At 39.8% G+C, this 14,920-nt stretch overlaps 1 non-coding gene across 1 annotated transcript; it reads left to right on the top strand.

Annotated features, from left to right (window-relative positions):
- The first annotated feature begins 979 nt into the window (after positions 1-979).
- Positions 980-1,087, top strand: LOC116282113 (U6 spliceosomal RNA). The gene has a single exon (XR_004191590.1). It is a non-coding gene; the product is annotated as a U6 spliceosomal RNA (small nuclear RNA).
- Positions 1,088-14,920: the final 13,833 nt, after the last annotated feature.

The raw sequence follows: 14,920 nt of genomic DNA, 5'->3' as shown, positions 1-14,920 counted from the left end.
TTCAGTCTTGTAGGACAGTAAATCCATGTTGTGTGTTTCTGGCTCTTAAGTCTGGGTTGGGTTGGGTTAGCACAGTTTTGTTTTTCTTAATGCCACATTATATGGGGCATGTATCCTAAAATTCCAAATTGGCCCCCAAAAGTGTTTTGATGTCTACATAGAGACTAAGCCCCTAGGGCTTCTTAGAGAAGGATTACTTCCTAACGGGGGGTGGGAGAGTGAACATCTAGAAGTGAACTTTCTGCAATAATCAGGTACCCTAGAAACCTTCAAGGTTCCATTCCTTTGTTTCTAGGCAGGATCACATATTACCCTCATGTGCTCCCCTCGAGCCCTGAATGGGCCTCAGAGGAGAGGACCTGGAACTCAGATGTACCACCACACTGGCCAGAGGAGTGGAAGCATTCAGCAGAGGATGTTGACTCCAGGATAAGCTCCTTCCTCTTGGGGTGGGCTTGGAGGGGTGAAGGAGAGGCTTGAAGTGGGAGGAAGATTAGGAAGTTAAACCTCTGGGGATTTCCTGGAAGTTTTCATTGTTGGCAAATCTGGGCCTCTCTGGGAACTCAGAAAAGGGAAATCCGGCTTCAGAATGGTCAGGGCATATGAGAAGTAGGAAGCTCCTTTACGTGCACTAGTTACTTTGAAGCCAGACTTGGCCCAGCCAGGCTGCCCATCCCTCACACTCAGAGGCTTGACTAAGGTGGTAGTCATGGGAAGACTTGGAGCTATCATGCCTGCCTGAACACTTGATAGCAGGGCCTGACAGATCCCATAGCTCTAGTACAGTGGGAAAAAGAAATTTATCTTAGGCCAGACCTTCAGAGGGTGTTTGATCCATTATCTCAGATAATAAGAGTTGGGGTGGAGAGAGTCACTGGTCTAGCAGGTAGATACTAGCTTCAGTGACAGAGCTATTCTTGTGCTATTTCAGTGCTATTTTCAGACTGCTCCCCTAGTCTGAGATTAATCTCCCAACAGGGTTCTCATCTCTTACAGCACATATACCAAAATTGGAATGATACAGAAAAGATTAGCATGGTCTCTGTGCAAGGATGACACACAGATTCGTCAAGCGTTCCATATTTTTTAAATGAAAAATTTTTTGAATTACAAAAGGAGTACATGAATCCTATAAAATTTAATAAAGGCTCAGGGATGACACAAGGGAAATAAGAATATAACAGTTTTACTGATCTGGCCTATAAATGGTAGCTTTTTCACCTAAATGGGTGAAACATACCCTTGAGTTCATCTAGGCAAGCATCTCTTTAATAAACTCCAAACACCCAAGAGAGGAGTCCAGATACACTAGAATTCCTCCTTTGAGAAGTTCTCTGTCTTAAGGGGTTGTGCATAGCTCAGTGGTAGAAGGCGTGTTTGGCATGCATGAGGTCCTAGGTTCAATCCCCAAGGCCTCCATTAAGGGGGGAAAAAAGTTCTTTGTCTCAAGTTCCAGTTTTTCACTCCAAGGTTCACAGTTATGCCCACTCCCCTCAAAGGATAACAAACTTAGTCTAGCCTCAACAGATCAGTGACACAGTGTAAGCCCAATATCCAGAGGAGATAACAACTACAAAAGTCAGGGATTGTTTCCTTACACTCATCTACAGTCAAATTAGCAGGTCATATTGATTTTGCTTCTCAAATCTGTAGTCACCTCTCTCCCAGTCTGAAGTCCTAGAGATCTCGACCCTAAATTACTGCAACAGCCTCCTAACTTGCCTCCCTCCACACTGCAGCCATAGTGATAGGAATCTGCTATCTTAATTCTCTGCTTGCTGATCTCCAGTGGCTCTTTTCCTATGGGGAAAGAATCCAGATTCCTTACCATGACTCCCCTCAGTGAGTAGGCATCTGCTCATTGTTCCAGCTTCTTCCTTTGCTTCTAGTTCTATGCTCCAGAACCTTGAAGGGCTTTGTTTTGACTGTTTCCCTATGCACAGCTGCCCTTACCACCTTTTATTCATCTATCACCCAGAGAACCCTCTCCCCTTTACCTACCTGCCTTGTATATAAACTTTCAGCATCTCCGGGGTGATTGCTGTAACCATCTCTACACCTAAGTTCATTACTTTGTAACCCTAGGTGCGGCTACAGTATTTCCATAATACACTGGATTTACCATGGTGTGTTACAATTCCCTGCAGTGGATTGATTCCCAAACATCCACCCCAGATAAGTTTAAGGCAGTCATGGTACTTCCATCCCCTTGCTGTTGGTGGGTTCAGGGATGGACAGGCCTTAACTAATTTGAGGCCATGAGAATCCATGCTCTACTCTGCTGAGTAAGAGTAAGATTACATGTTATTCTGATAAGCACAGGGAACTGGCTCTAGACTAAAGAGGACACTGAGAGTGGCAGGTCAGAACAACTGAAAGGTACTATATAGTAAGAATCTTTAGTGATTATTCCCATTTATGCCTGGGTTTTCTGTTAATTGCTACCAAAGGTAATATTATTTTCTACTGTTGAATCTTTAGGGTAGTGTTTTCCCCAAATTCTTTTACTATGACCCACAGGTCAAAAAACATTTTACATTGGAACATAACATTGACATAAATAGGTGTAATGAAACAAAAGCAGCACAAAGCATTTACTTGTACAGATATCATGTGCACTAATATTGTCTACTATTTTCTAGTTCAGTTTTTTAAAATGATAGTCCCAATCCAGTAGATTGATTTTACAGCTCACTAATGTTTTACAACCTGCTTTTGAAAAACACTGATCTCAGTCAGCATTACAGATTTGCAGTTGCCTTTGCTGGATAAAATCCTGGCTTCTGTCGTGGCAGAAAGACCTGCTATGGCCTGTTCTCAGCCACCCCTCAGGGTCATCTACAGATATTTGCTACCAGCCTTCGTAGGAAACTAACTTGTTATTCTCTGAATATATCTACCTTTGTGCATGATGTTGCCTCTACTGTAGTGCTTGCCCTGTTTCAAGTTACCTTCTACAGGGTATTCAGATCTCTACTCAGGGTCACTTTTTTGAGGCCTTCTGCAAACTCTGCATCACCCTTCAAATGGGGCTAGGTCCATTCCTGGGTGCGGTGATACTCCTCACGGCATATGCCTGTCAAAGCATTCATCACACCATACTACCAATTACCTGTCTGCTTCACTGACTCCTTCACTGAACTGAGCTCCCAAAACTAGGAACTGGGACTCATTTCCTCTGGATAACTCTTTTCCTACCATGGGACCTGATTCAGTATATGCTCAATATATGTTTATTAAATGAAGAGTAAGCTGCATGTTGTCTACAACAGAGTCAGCTCTGGCTGAGCTTTACAAAACCATCAACATGGTACTCTGCAGGGACAGAGCTACGCTACACTGCAGAGTATACCAAGGCTGAAGAAATGGATTCCTTCCTTTCCAGGGACTTAAGTGTTAATAATGACAGTCAAGAATGTAAGCATATGTCTAATTCATTTCCCACACATTTCATATTTCATTTTCTGAAATATTTCTAATCAACCTGCAGACAGAAAATAGCTCTACATTTTCCAAGATGTAGCCAAAAGCTGGTCTGACACCTCTTCTCTGAAGTATTCACTGAATTCTGCATAAGTTAGAGACTTTTCCAGTGATCCAGTTTCACAGGATACATCTTTCACTGCAGCAGTGGCACAGTTACATTGTTCAACACCCTTCACTAGCTGGTGAATTCCTTGAGGGTAGAGGACATACTAAATAAAACCTTGTGCTGCCCAGTAGAAAACATGAGATGTAATAGGCATCTGTATAGGTCAACTGAATCAATGCATTGCACCAACTTCTTCAGCCTAGCTCTGCATTTTAGGTCTACTAACTCCTCCCTTCCCCAGTTTCCTCTTACTTCATCTGAAAATGAACTTCCTGCAACGCTGATTCCCTATTGTTTGCTACTGGGCAATGTCTGTACCCTTAGGGCTTTCCTCTCTGTGCCCTTAAATGCAGAGGCATACTGTAGCTCTCTGAAATTAGAGACATGAATTTGGTAGTTAAGTTTGAGATGCCCTAATAATAAAAATGGTCTATATGCTTATATTTTGAGGAAAGGAATTTCAACTTTTCTGTCATTTTGTCATTCTGTTCCACAATATCTGTTTAATATTAAATTAATGTTTTTAGTTCTTACAAGTTTAATATCGTACATTGCGCACACGCACACACACACACACCTGTGAAAATTGATGCTCTAGGAAGATGAGCCTTGTTTACACTGTGGCTTCACATATACCTTGGCACATCTCCATGTAGCCAAGCATGGGACGCACAGCATTAAAGTTTTACTGCCATTCACTTCAAGGGGATGAAAATACAAAAGCTGTACCTAGAGATGTTCCTGAAAACTCAATACTATTGTCCTGACTTAATTTCTAATATCTTCTCCTTAAAATGGTCTCAGAAGCTTTCCTACAATTAGCTTTTCCTTTTCTCCCAGAAGGAACAAAAGAAAGGAAAAATAGTTCAGTTTTGTATGTGCTGAGTTTGAGATGCCTGGGAGCATGTAGAGTTTAGGAAAGAGTTCTTCACTGGGAAAAGCGATTTGGAAGTTCTTGGCAATGAAAACGAAGGAAATGGATGGGATGACTCAGAGTGTGTATGCAGAGGGAAAGGAGGCTGAGGTCAGACATTAGGGGACAGACAGGATACAGAATCTATGAAGGAGACTGAGAAATTGTCTCTCAGAGAGGAAGGAGAACCTGCAGAATTCATCACAGTACCCAGTACAGTGTCTTTGCATAGGAGACACTCAAAAAATAATTATCAAATGATTTAGCAAGGAAAGTGCTTCTTCATTCAAAGCTCTGTGCTAGTGTAGAGAATACAGGGATAACTCCTCAAGGGTCCATCAGGCCAGTTGGAAGGACAGATCACGAACGAGTACAACACAGTAACACAAGTAGCTAAAAGTGGCATGTACGAGGCGTACTGGAGTACCAACAAAGAAGGTCAATGAGGAACTTCTCGGAGAAAACAATGTGAGGGCTGAATCTTGAAGAATGAATAGGCATTCATCAAGCATGGGGGGAGGTCCTCTGGGAGGGCATTGCAGGCAGCAAGATCTGCAGGTAGAAGTGCACTGAATTATGAAACAGAACAGAGTGTTTGAGAAATTCCAAGTAAGTAATTTGGTACAGCTGGGATTTGGAATTTGAGGAAGAAGTGGAGGAAATGAAGCAGGAAAGCCAGGCAAAATCAAGTTACAAAGGGCCATGCAAGACATGATAAAGTGCTTGGATTTTATCCTGAAGACTAGGGGAAGCCACTGAGGACTTTTAAATGGAGAGAAAAGGAATCAGATTTACATTTCAGAAAGGTCATTCTTGCATCTGACAGGAAGATGGGTTAGGGATCAAGACTAGAAGCAAGGAAACCAAATAGGAGGCTAGTTAAGGAATCCAGAGAGAGCTGAGGGAAGACTGGACTGGGCCAGAAGAAGGAGGGGTGGAGAGAGACTGACAGATCGGACAGGTATAGAGGAGATAGGATAAACTAGGCATCATGTGTGATAAGATGAGGTAGAGAAAGAAGCTAAGAGTCAAGCGTGATACCAAGTTTCGACTTGGGCAGTTGGATGGAGTAATTCCATTCACAGAGAATGAGGATAGCAGAGGAGAAGCAGATCTGAGATTCTGTGATGAGCTTTGTTGTAAACATATTAGAGTTAAGGAGATGTCTTAATTAACAGTTGTTCTGGAGCTCAGAGGATATATGTAAGCTAGCAATACAGATGTGAGAATCACACACAAATGAGGGAACTGAAGCAATTGAACTAGATGAGATTTTCCAGATGAAAAATATAGAGTAAGAGAAAAAGAAGGCCTAGGATGGAGCCAACATTCAAAGGTCAACTGGTAAAAGGGAAGCCCTCTGAGGAGGGTGAAAAGTGCTACAGCTGGAACACTGTAGCTGCAGTACTGTGTGTCTCAAAATCCAGGGGAAAGGGGGCCAAAAGCATCTATTTGTGGTTATCTCCCCTCAGTAGATTCTGAGTTCTTGGGGACAGACACTAGATAATCTTTGTATTCTTACAACCTGATGTTGGCCAGGCTCCAGAGTAGTGGTTCGATGAATATCTTCGGCCATTAGACTTTAAAATTAGGATGTTCACTGTTGACGTCTGATGGAGCGCTCTCTTGAGAGGAATGAAAGTAGAAACCATCAAGACAACTAGAGAAGTTTGGAGACAAGGAAAAGGGAAGATAGGGCAGAGATATGGGAGCAACTTGAGAGGAAAGCAGATTTAAAAGTGAATTTTGAAGATGAATATATTTATTTTTGCTATGATCTGAATGTTTGTATCCCCCTCATGCCAATTCATATGTTGAAATCATAATGCCCAATTTGATGGTATTGGGAGGTGGAGCCTTTGGGAGATGCCTAGGTCATGAGGGTGGAAGCCTCATGAATGAGCCTATTGTTCTTGTAAAAGAGATCGCACAGAGATCCCTCACCTCTTCCATCGTGGGAGGGCACAGTGAGAAGGCGCTGGCTGTGAACCTGGGAAAGGTCCTCACCAGAACTTGACCATGCTGGTGCCTCAGTCTTGGACTTCCCATCCTCCAGAACTATGAGAAATAAATTTCTGTTGTTTATAAACTATCCAGTCTATGGTATTTGGTTATAACAGCCCAAATAGACTAAGACAATTTTAATAACCAGTACTTTTGCCAGACCTTATTTGTGGCGACAGACATTTAAGGGTTTGTATGGGTTTGAGGGAAAATCCTCTCATGTTAAGGACAAAAGTAATGGAGGAGAGCTTTCCCATTCCCCACAGTGGCTTTCATGGCTCCTCCACCTTATGTAAAGCCTCTTCTCTTTGGAGACTCAAGACTTTGTTGTACCACGTCCTCCTGATGTTCTTGGCCTTAGCTGCTAAGGGGTGCCCAGAGCACCTGCTGGCCCAAAGCACATGAAGTCAGTTGGCAAGCTTTCAGTTTAAGCATATCTGCCTTTATACACACATTATATCGCCCAGAGCTAGTCACAAAATGAATCATTAAATTCAGTCAGAGACCTAACACAATAGGCTGGAGCAAACAGACAAAATATCATGAATGAGAAGTCAACATGGAGCTCACAGAGATAGAAGCAAGCACAGGAAGGGCAAAACTCTGGAGGAGTTTTGTAACACTAAGGACCACTCCTCTCCCAAACCCACTTTTTATAATAGACTGGGCCATTCGTGCCAGGCTGATTGAGGGTGGAGGTGGGGGAAGACAGCTTCTGATCACTCACACATTCATTCAAGTCTTAGGCCCAGAGTCTTATCATCCCAACCTTGAATGCCCCATCTAAGACTCTGGCCCCATAGTTCTTTATTGTTCTCTCCTCCTGAAGCCCATTTATCCAGCCCACTAGGTTTGCCAGGCCTTTGAACCTTTCATGACCAGATCTACTTTTCCCCTGAAGTTTTTCCCTCTAGAATCTTACTCTTAAAACCCAGCTTCTTGCCTCTGGATGGCTCATCCCTCTGCACACATGTATCAAATTTTCAAACTCTAGAAACCCTAATCTTCTGAACTCTCTTTTCTCCCTGTGTGCATCAGGCCTTTCTTACTTTTCAACTCCGTGTGGATGTCATGATCCAACACTTCATCTGTTCTCATGGCAGCCCCTATTCAGCGCCATGTCTTTCTCTCCTATCTACCTTTTAATCACCAGATTTCTCTTCTGTGACCTTATCATAGAGAGCTCCTAGGAATAAAAATTATCACACAACCCCTGGCATTGGGATCAACAGAACTGGACCCTGAGCACAACTCAACAAGCCTGGATTGCTTGATCCTAACATCTCTTTGACTCCTGCAAACTTTCTCCACTTAAATTCTTTGTATCATCTATCATCTCCTATTATGAGCACTTAACCTCACCTCCTACTCTCAACAATGATAATAGCAACAAAAGGGAAGCTGTAGGCATGGTCTTCTCAATTTCCTATCCTCCTGATCCTTACCTACATCCAGGAACTAGGCATTTAGGTGAAAATCTATTTACTGAAGACAATTCACCCAATTACCAGGCTCCCAAAAGCTCAATTCACCAAATTTTCCAAAGTTATCAACTTTAAAAATTGTTGGTTTTGAGCACCAAATTCCAATTTGGCAAAGTTATCAATTCACCAAAAACTTGTTTCAAACAATAACTTCTAAAATTTATAAATTGTATTGTATGAAAAGGTTTAATACGTTTATGGATTCGTGGGGTTTTTTTAATTTTCAATTAATTTCAGTTTGACTTAGTTTAGTTTTAGTTTTACCAAAATCTTCTCATTAGATCTGTTGTATACTAGATTTCAATCAAACTATGTGATGTCACTTTTGTGTGTGAAACTCATAGAAATTTAGGAGTCAGATGCCTAAACAAGTGGATAATACTCATTTAATCAAGCTGATAAACAAATCTAGGAATTTAAAAAAGTTTAAAACAGTACTTTCTAACTCATTCTGCAAAGCACATTTTTTTTTTAGTTCACATGTGTACTGATCATTGTTTCTAAGAACAGATTAGAGCTTTAGCTTTTTAAACGTACATGTTTATTTACTTATTTATTTAATGGCAGTATTGAAGATTGAACCCAGGACCTCATGCATGCTAAGCATGCCATTTACCACTGAGCTACACCTTCCCCATTGCAAGAAAAGATCAATATCCCTTATGAATATAGATACAAATTCCCCAACAAAATACTAGACTGTATCCAACAACACAGAAAAAGATTTATATACTAGGAACAAGTGGGCTTTATCCTAGAAATACAAGGTTGGTTACCATTCTGAACTCAAGTAATGTAATATACCATATCATCTCAATAGAATAAAAAGCAAAACCACAGGATTATCTCAGTAGACACACAAAAAGCATTTGACAATACCTGACACCTTTTCATTATATAAGCACTCAATAAATTAGGAATAAAAGGAATTCTCTCAACAAATAAAGGGCATGAAAAACCCACAGCTTATATCATAGTTAATATTAAAAGACTGGACACTTTCTTTCTAAAATCAGGAACAGGACAAAGATGTCCATTCTTGCTACTTTTATTTAACATTGTTTTAAAGGTTCCACTAAGGCAGTTAGACAAGAAAAAAAAAAAAGACATCTGTATGGGACAGGAAGAAGTAAAATTATCTCTATTCACAGATAATATGGTCTTATATATAGAAAATCCTGAGGAATCCACCAAAAAACTATTAAAACTAATAAATGAATTCAACAAGGTTACAGGATACAAAATCAGTATTCAAAAATCAATTGTATTTCTACACACTAGCAAGTAACAATCCAAAAAAGAAATTAAGAAAACAATTCCATTTACAATAGCATCAAAAAGAATAAAATGCTTGGGAATATTTAAGTAAAGTACAAGACTTACACACTGAAAACTACAAAAGATTATTGAGAACATGTGAAAATGCCTTCATAAATGTAAAGATATCATATGTTCATGGATTTGAAGACATAATATTGTTAAGATAGAAATACTCCCCAAATTGATTTGAAATTCAGTATCATCCTTATCAAAATCACATTGCATTTTTTTTTGCAGAAATACTGAAAATCATGGAAGTTCAAGGGACCCAGAATAGCCAAAATAATCTTGAAAAATAACAAAGTTGGAAGACTCATAGTTCCTGACTTTAAAACTTTTACAAAGTAATCAAGACTGTGTAGTACTGACATAAGGATAGACCTGTAGATCAATGGAAAAGAAATGAGAGATCAGAAATAAACATTCACAGTTATGGTCAATTTTTTTAACAGGGATGGCAAGAAAAAGAAAGACAAGTATTTTCAATAAATAATGCCAGGGCTAGCTATCCATATGTAAAAAACTAAAGTTACATCCCCACCTCACACCACGTACAAAAACTATCTCAAATGCGTCACAGACCTAAATGTAAGAGCTAAAATCATAAAACTGTTAGAAAAAAAGTGACAGTAAATCTTCACCTTGGAATAGACAATAGTTTCTTAGATACAATGCCGAAAGCACAAACAACAAAAGGAAAATAAGTTAATTATTTAAAGAATAGAATATACAAGAACTGTGGGACAATAAGAAAATACATACAATGGAGAGAAAGGAACGGAAGAAATATTTGAAGTAATAACTACAGAGAATTTTCTGAAATTGATGGTAGACACCATTTAAACCACAGATCTAGGAAGCTTAGAAGACATCAGGGTAGATACTGAAAAAATCTTCACCTGGGTATAGAAAACTGCAAAATATTCAAACTACAGAAAATCAAAGACAAAGAGAAAACCTTGAAAGAATCCAGAGAAGAAAATATGCAATGCTGAATCAGCATATAAAAAGATGCTGAGTCTACGGCCATACCACCCTGAACGCACCCGATCTCATCTAAAAATATGCTGAACATCATTAGCCTTTATAGAAAGACAAATCAAAACCACAATGAGATACCACTTCATACTCACTAAGATGATTATAATCAAAAAGATAAGCAATAGCAAATGTTGGCAAGGACGTAGAGAAACTGGAACCCTCATACACTCCTCGTAGAAAGGTGAAATGGTGAAGCTGCTGTAGAAAAGTTTGACAACATTTCCTCAGATATTTCCTCAAAATGGTAAACAGTTTATAGTACGTAGTTACAATATGTATCATACCAGCAATTCCACTCCTAGGTATATACCCAAGGGAATTGAAAAGGCATGTCCACACAAAAACTTGTATACAAGTGTTCACAGCAGCATTATTCATAATAACCCAAAAGGGCAAAAAAACAAAAAAAAAGAAAGAAAAGAAATTCCAAATGTCCCTCAACTGATGAATGAATAAACAGAATGTGATATAGCCATAGAATAGACTATTATTCCTCCATAAAAAGGAATGAAATGCTAATGTATGCTACAACATAGATGAACCTCAAAAATACTCTAAGTGAAAGAAGCCAGACACAAAAAGGCTACATATTGTATGATTTCATTTATGTGAAATATTCAGAATAGGCAAATCCACAGAAACAGAACGTAGATTATGTCAGGGGCTGAAGGGAGGAGGAAATGGGGAGTAACTGCTAGTAGGTATGGGGTTTCTTTTGGGGCAATGAAAATATTGTGGAATTTGATTTTGGTGATGGATACACAACTCTGCGAACATACTAAAAACCACTGTGAATTGTATACTTCACAAGGATGAACTTTATGGTATATAAATTGTAACTCAATAAAACTGTTGCTTAAACAAATAAAAATAAAAGTAAAAGTTAAAACTGTATTTAGAAATAGCAACAACTACATAATCAAGGATAAGGCTAAGCAGAGATCTTCCTAAAGTACAGTCTTCCTATTGTGGTATGAATGGGACTGGTAGAAATTCTACAAATAATTGCTTTGATGTTACTATGGCAGGAGGCCCATTTATGAATGGTCATCGTGAGATTTTAGAACAACTATCTTGAATTAATGAGTTTATAATAGAACTGATATAATTAATTTTATCACATACCATAGTAACTATTTATACCATTTACCAACCAGTATGGAAACACAGTGTGGCCACATTTCAGCCCATATAACCTATTAAAATTACAAATGCACAAAAAAACAAGTTTTAAAAAAGGCAAATTATTGGATTGAAAATGCTTTGGAAGAGAGGGATCCCCCCCATGATTGTTTATAAAATATTTGACATTTGAGTCATTGCACAATACTTATAGAACAAAATACACAAAAAATTCTCATTTTCAAGTCATAGATTCAAAATAAGGAAAAACTTAGACTACACTGAACTTTGGCCAGCCATGGCAAAATGACTTCAGTGAAACAGCTGCAAATAAGTTAAAACTAAACTAAACTGAGCTAAACTGCACTTCAAAATTAGTAACTGATACTTTGTAGAAACTTTCAAGAGTAGTTAAAATCCATACAACCATGCAAATTGTTGTAAACTTTACACATAGAAGAAACAAAATTTTGGAAAATTGACAAAATTGGTGAATTTCAGTAAACTGATCACTCTGAATTGAAATTCTGAGAACTGGCTCTTCTTACTTCCCATCCCAGAGGATGGGAGTCCTTCCTCTTCTCCACATTTAATCCCTCCACCTGTGTTCTAGATCCCATCTGGTTCTGCCTTCTCTGGCTCCCGCTCTGTGGGAGAGGATTGGGAGTCTCCTTTTTCCTTTCCTAGGGTCACTACAGGGAATTGAAATCCTTCAGAGCCTGGAAAACATGCTTGCTCTTGGAAGATCTCAACTCAAACTGTGCTGGACTCTGGCCATTTTTTAAATACTCATGCTCACTTTCTCCAGGGCTGGGCTCTACTGAAGAGAGCTAATGACTGTGGCTTCTCGTGAGCATTTGAACGGGGGGGCTAAGTCTTGAGCAGTCTAAAACCAAGCACTGATCCTACCCAGTGCCTCCTCCTGCACTAAGAAGGAACAAATGAATAACGGAGCCAGCGAGGATTGTCAGCCTCCCGTCACGTCATTCAGGATCATCATTCCAAGGTAGGTCTTTTGGGTCATCTTTCCTTTCCCATTTGGTCATCCCCACACTCATCTGTCCTTCCTTGCCCCTGGTTAATTTGCCCTTCCACTGCATCCCTGACTTCTAGCCCTTCCCATCATGGACCCTCCCTTCCAATTTTTCCTGCTCTGAAATCTCCATTTCGTGGTGACAACCCCCTGAATTCTCAGCCCCTTTATATGCCTTTGAGCCTCTAAATCCTGTGTAAGAGAGCTGGCTTTGCTTAAGTACATCATTTCTTCACATTTTCCCACATGTCTGAGGAGGAGAGGGAATTAGTCTCCACTTTCAGGACTCCCTGAAGCCCAAACACAAGTACTTCTCCACACCTTCCCCCAAATCTTTGAGACTCATACCATCTTGTTATTTGAGACTCTGCCTTCCTCAGTGCTGTCATGAAATGATATCTCCTCTTTTTCATCAAGGATTTTACTGTAGCTGTGCCTATATCCTTTGTTCTGTCACCAGCATCCTCAACTCCATGGTCCTTTAGGTCTATAAGGCCACCAACCATCATTCCTCTTAACAGTATCTCCACTCCTTTAACACTTTCCTCAAGCTCCCTAACATACTGCCTCCCTTATGACCATTTTCACAAACTCCAAGTCCTCTCCAGAAAAGAATGGGATCACCAGATATGATGGCCTCAATGTTCCACCCTGTCTATCTCCCTCCTGCACTGCCATCATACCCTCATACATGCACTTACCTGCATCTCACCCATTTTCCCTTTTAGTCTTGAAGGAGGAGGTACCTCTCTAGGTTAAAAACCAATTCCTTCCTGTAGCCATGGTTAATTCTTCAGACCGTCCTCTCTACTCTGGGACCTTTCTCCACTAGCCATTGCCTCTCCATCAGCTCCTTATCTGCGGTGTTAAACATGGTCCTGATGCTCACGTCCAAGCAAACATCCCTCAGTCTTTCCCTTCCCCACTCCCCCTCTCAGCCTCCTGTTACCTATTCTTTCTCTCTCTCCTTGCTGCACTCACTGAGTAGTGGTCCTTGATCCTGCTATCTCACTAACATTCTTTCTTAGTTCTGGAATAGAAACCCCCTCATGTCAGTCATTTGCTTAGCAAATATTGACTGAATATCACCTATGGGCAGGCTTCAATGGTGAGCAAACCAGGTTTACTGCTGAGTGGAGCATAAAGACATTTAATCAAATATTTACACACCAGAAACTTGCAACTGTGATACCTGTTACAAAGGAGAAATACCAGGCACTAGGAGGGCCCATCATCTGGGGATCTGACCTAGTCAGGTCAAACAAGGAAACAAAGAACAAAACAAAACAAGAAAAGTGAGACCTAGAGAGGTCAGGGATGTGATGAAGTGATGCTTCACTTGAGAACTGAAAGTTAAATGAGAGGCCACTTAACAGAGGAAAGGACCAAAGCATGCCCTGAGCAGGACAATTTTATGCCACAGCGTTGTTAACAGTCAGTCTGAATGGGATCTGCCATCTTCTTAAATGACCTTACCCTCTACTCCCAAAATTGACCTAGATGGGCACATGAGTCAACCTAGGCCATCTGGAGTCTTTCCTCGGGATTTCTGAAATTGCTGGTATTGTTATAAAGCCTATTTTTGAACTATTTTTAATATATATTATATTGATTTTAAAATTAGTTTAACACCTCAGGAGAGAAGATAAGAGACATCGTCCAAACAGAAGAATTCCTAATAATATACTACATATTACAATATATATATATGTTTCCCCCTCCTGGAGACAGAACTCCCTCCCTGAGTACGGAACTTCGTAACTCACTTCTAAAGAACAGAATATGGAAAAAGAGAAAAAGTAGCTTTACAGTGGAAAGACCTGGCAGACACAACCGTAACCAAATAATCAAAGTTAACACCACCAGTGGGACTTCACGTTGATGACATGTACCCCCTGATACAATGTGATGAAAAGGGCACTTCACCTCACCTTTGTGGTGCTCCTTCTTCCCAGTCAACTCATAAGGAAAACGTCAGAGAAAACCAAACAGAGGGACATTCGACAACATGCCTGGCCAGTTTTCTTCAAAACTGTCAAAATCATGAAAAGACAAAGACAGAGAAGCTGTCACAGACCAGAGGAGACTAATGAAACATGAGAACTAAATGGTCTCCTGCATTGAATCCTAAGATAGAAAAAAGACATTACCAAAAAAGCTGGTGAAATCTGAACAAAGTCTAGTGTAGTTAATAGTGACGTACCAACGTTAACCTTTTATTTTTGACAAATGTATCATAATTATTTAAGATGTTATTATCAGAGAAAACTAGATGACAGATACATGGGGACTCTCAGTACTATCCTTGCAACTTTTCTATAAATCTAGAACTGCTCCAAAATAAAATTTTAAATATTCAGTAGGAGAGAATTAAGCAAAATAAAAGGAGATACAGAAACTAGAGACACAGA

Source organism: Vicugna pacos, chromosome 10 (genome assembly GCF_048564905.1).
Source record: "Vicugna pacos chromosome 10, VicPac4, whole genome shotgun sequence".
In the NCBI taxonomy this organism is placed as follows: domain Eukaryota; kingdom Metazoa; phylum Chordata; class Mammalia; order Artiodactyla; family Camelidae; genus Vicugna; species Vicugna pacos.
The sequence above is the reverse complement of the archived record's forward strand: the minus strand, read 5'-3'. Positions and strand labels throughout refer to the sequence as shown.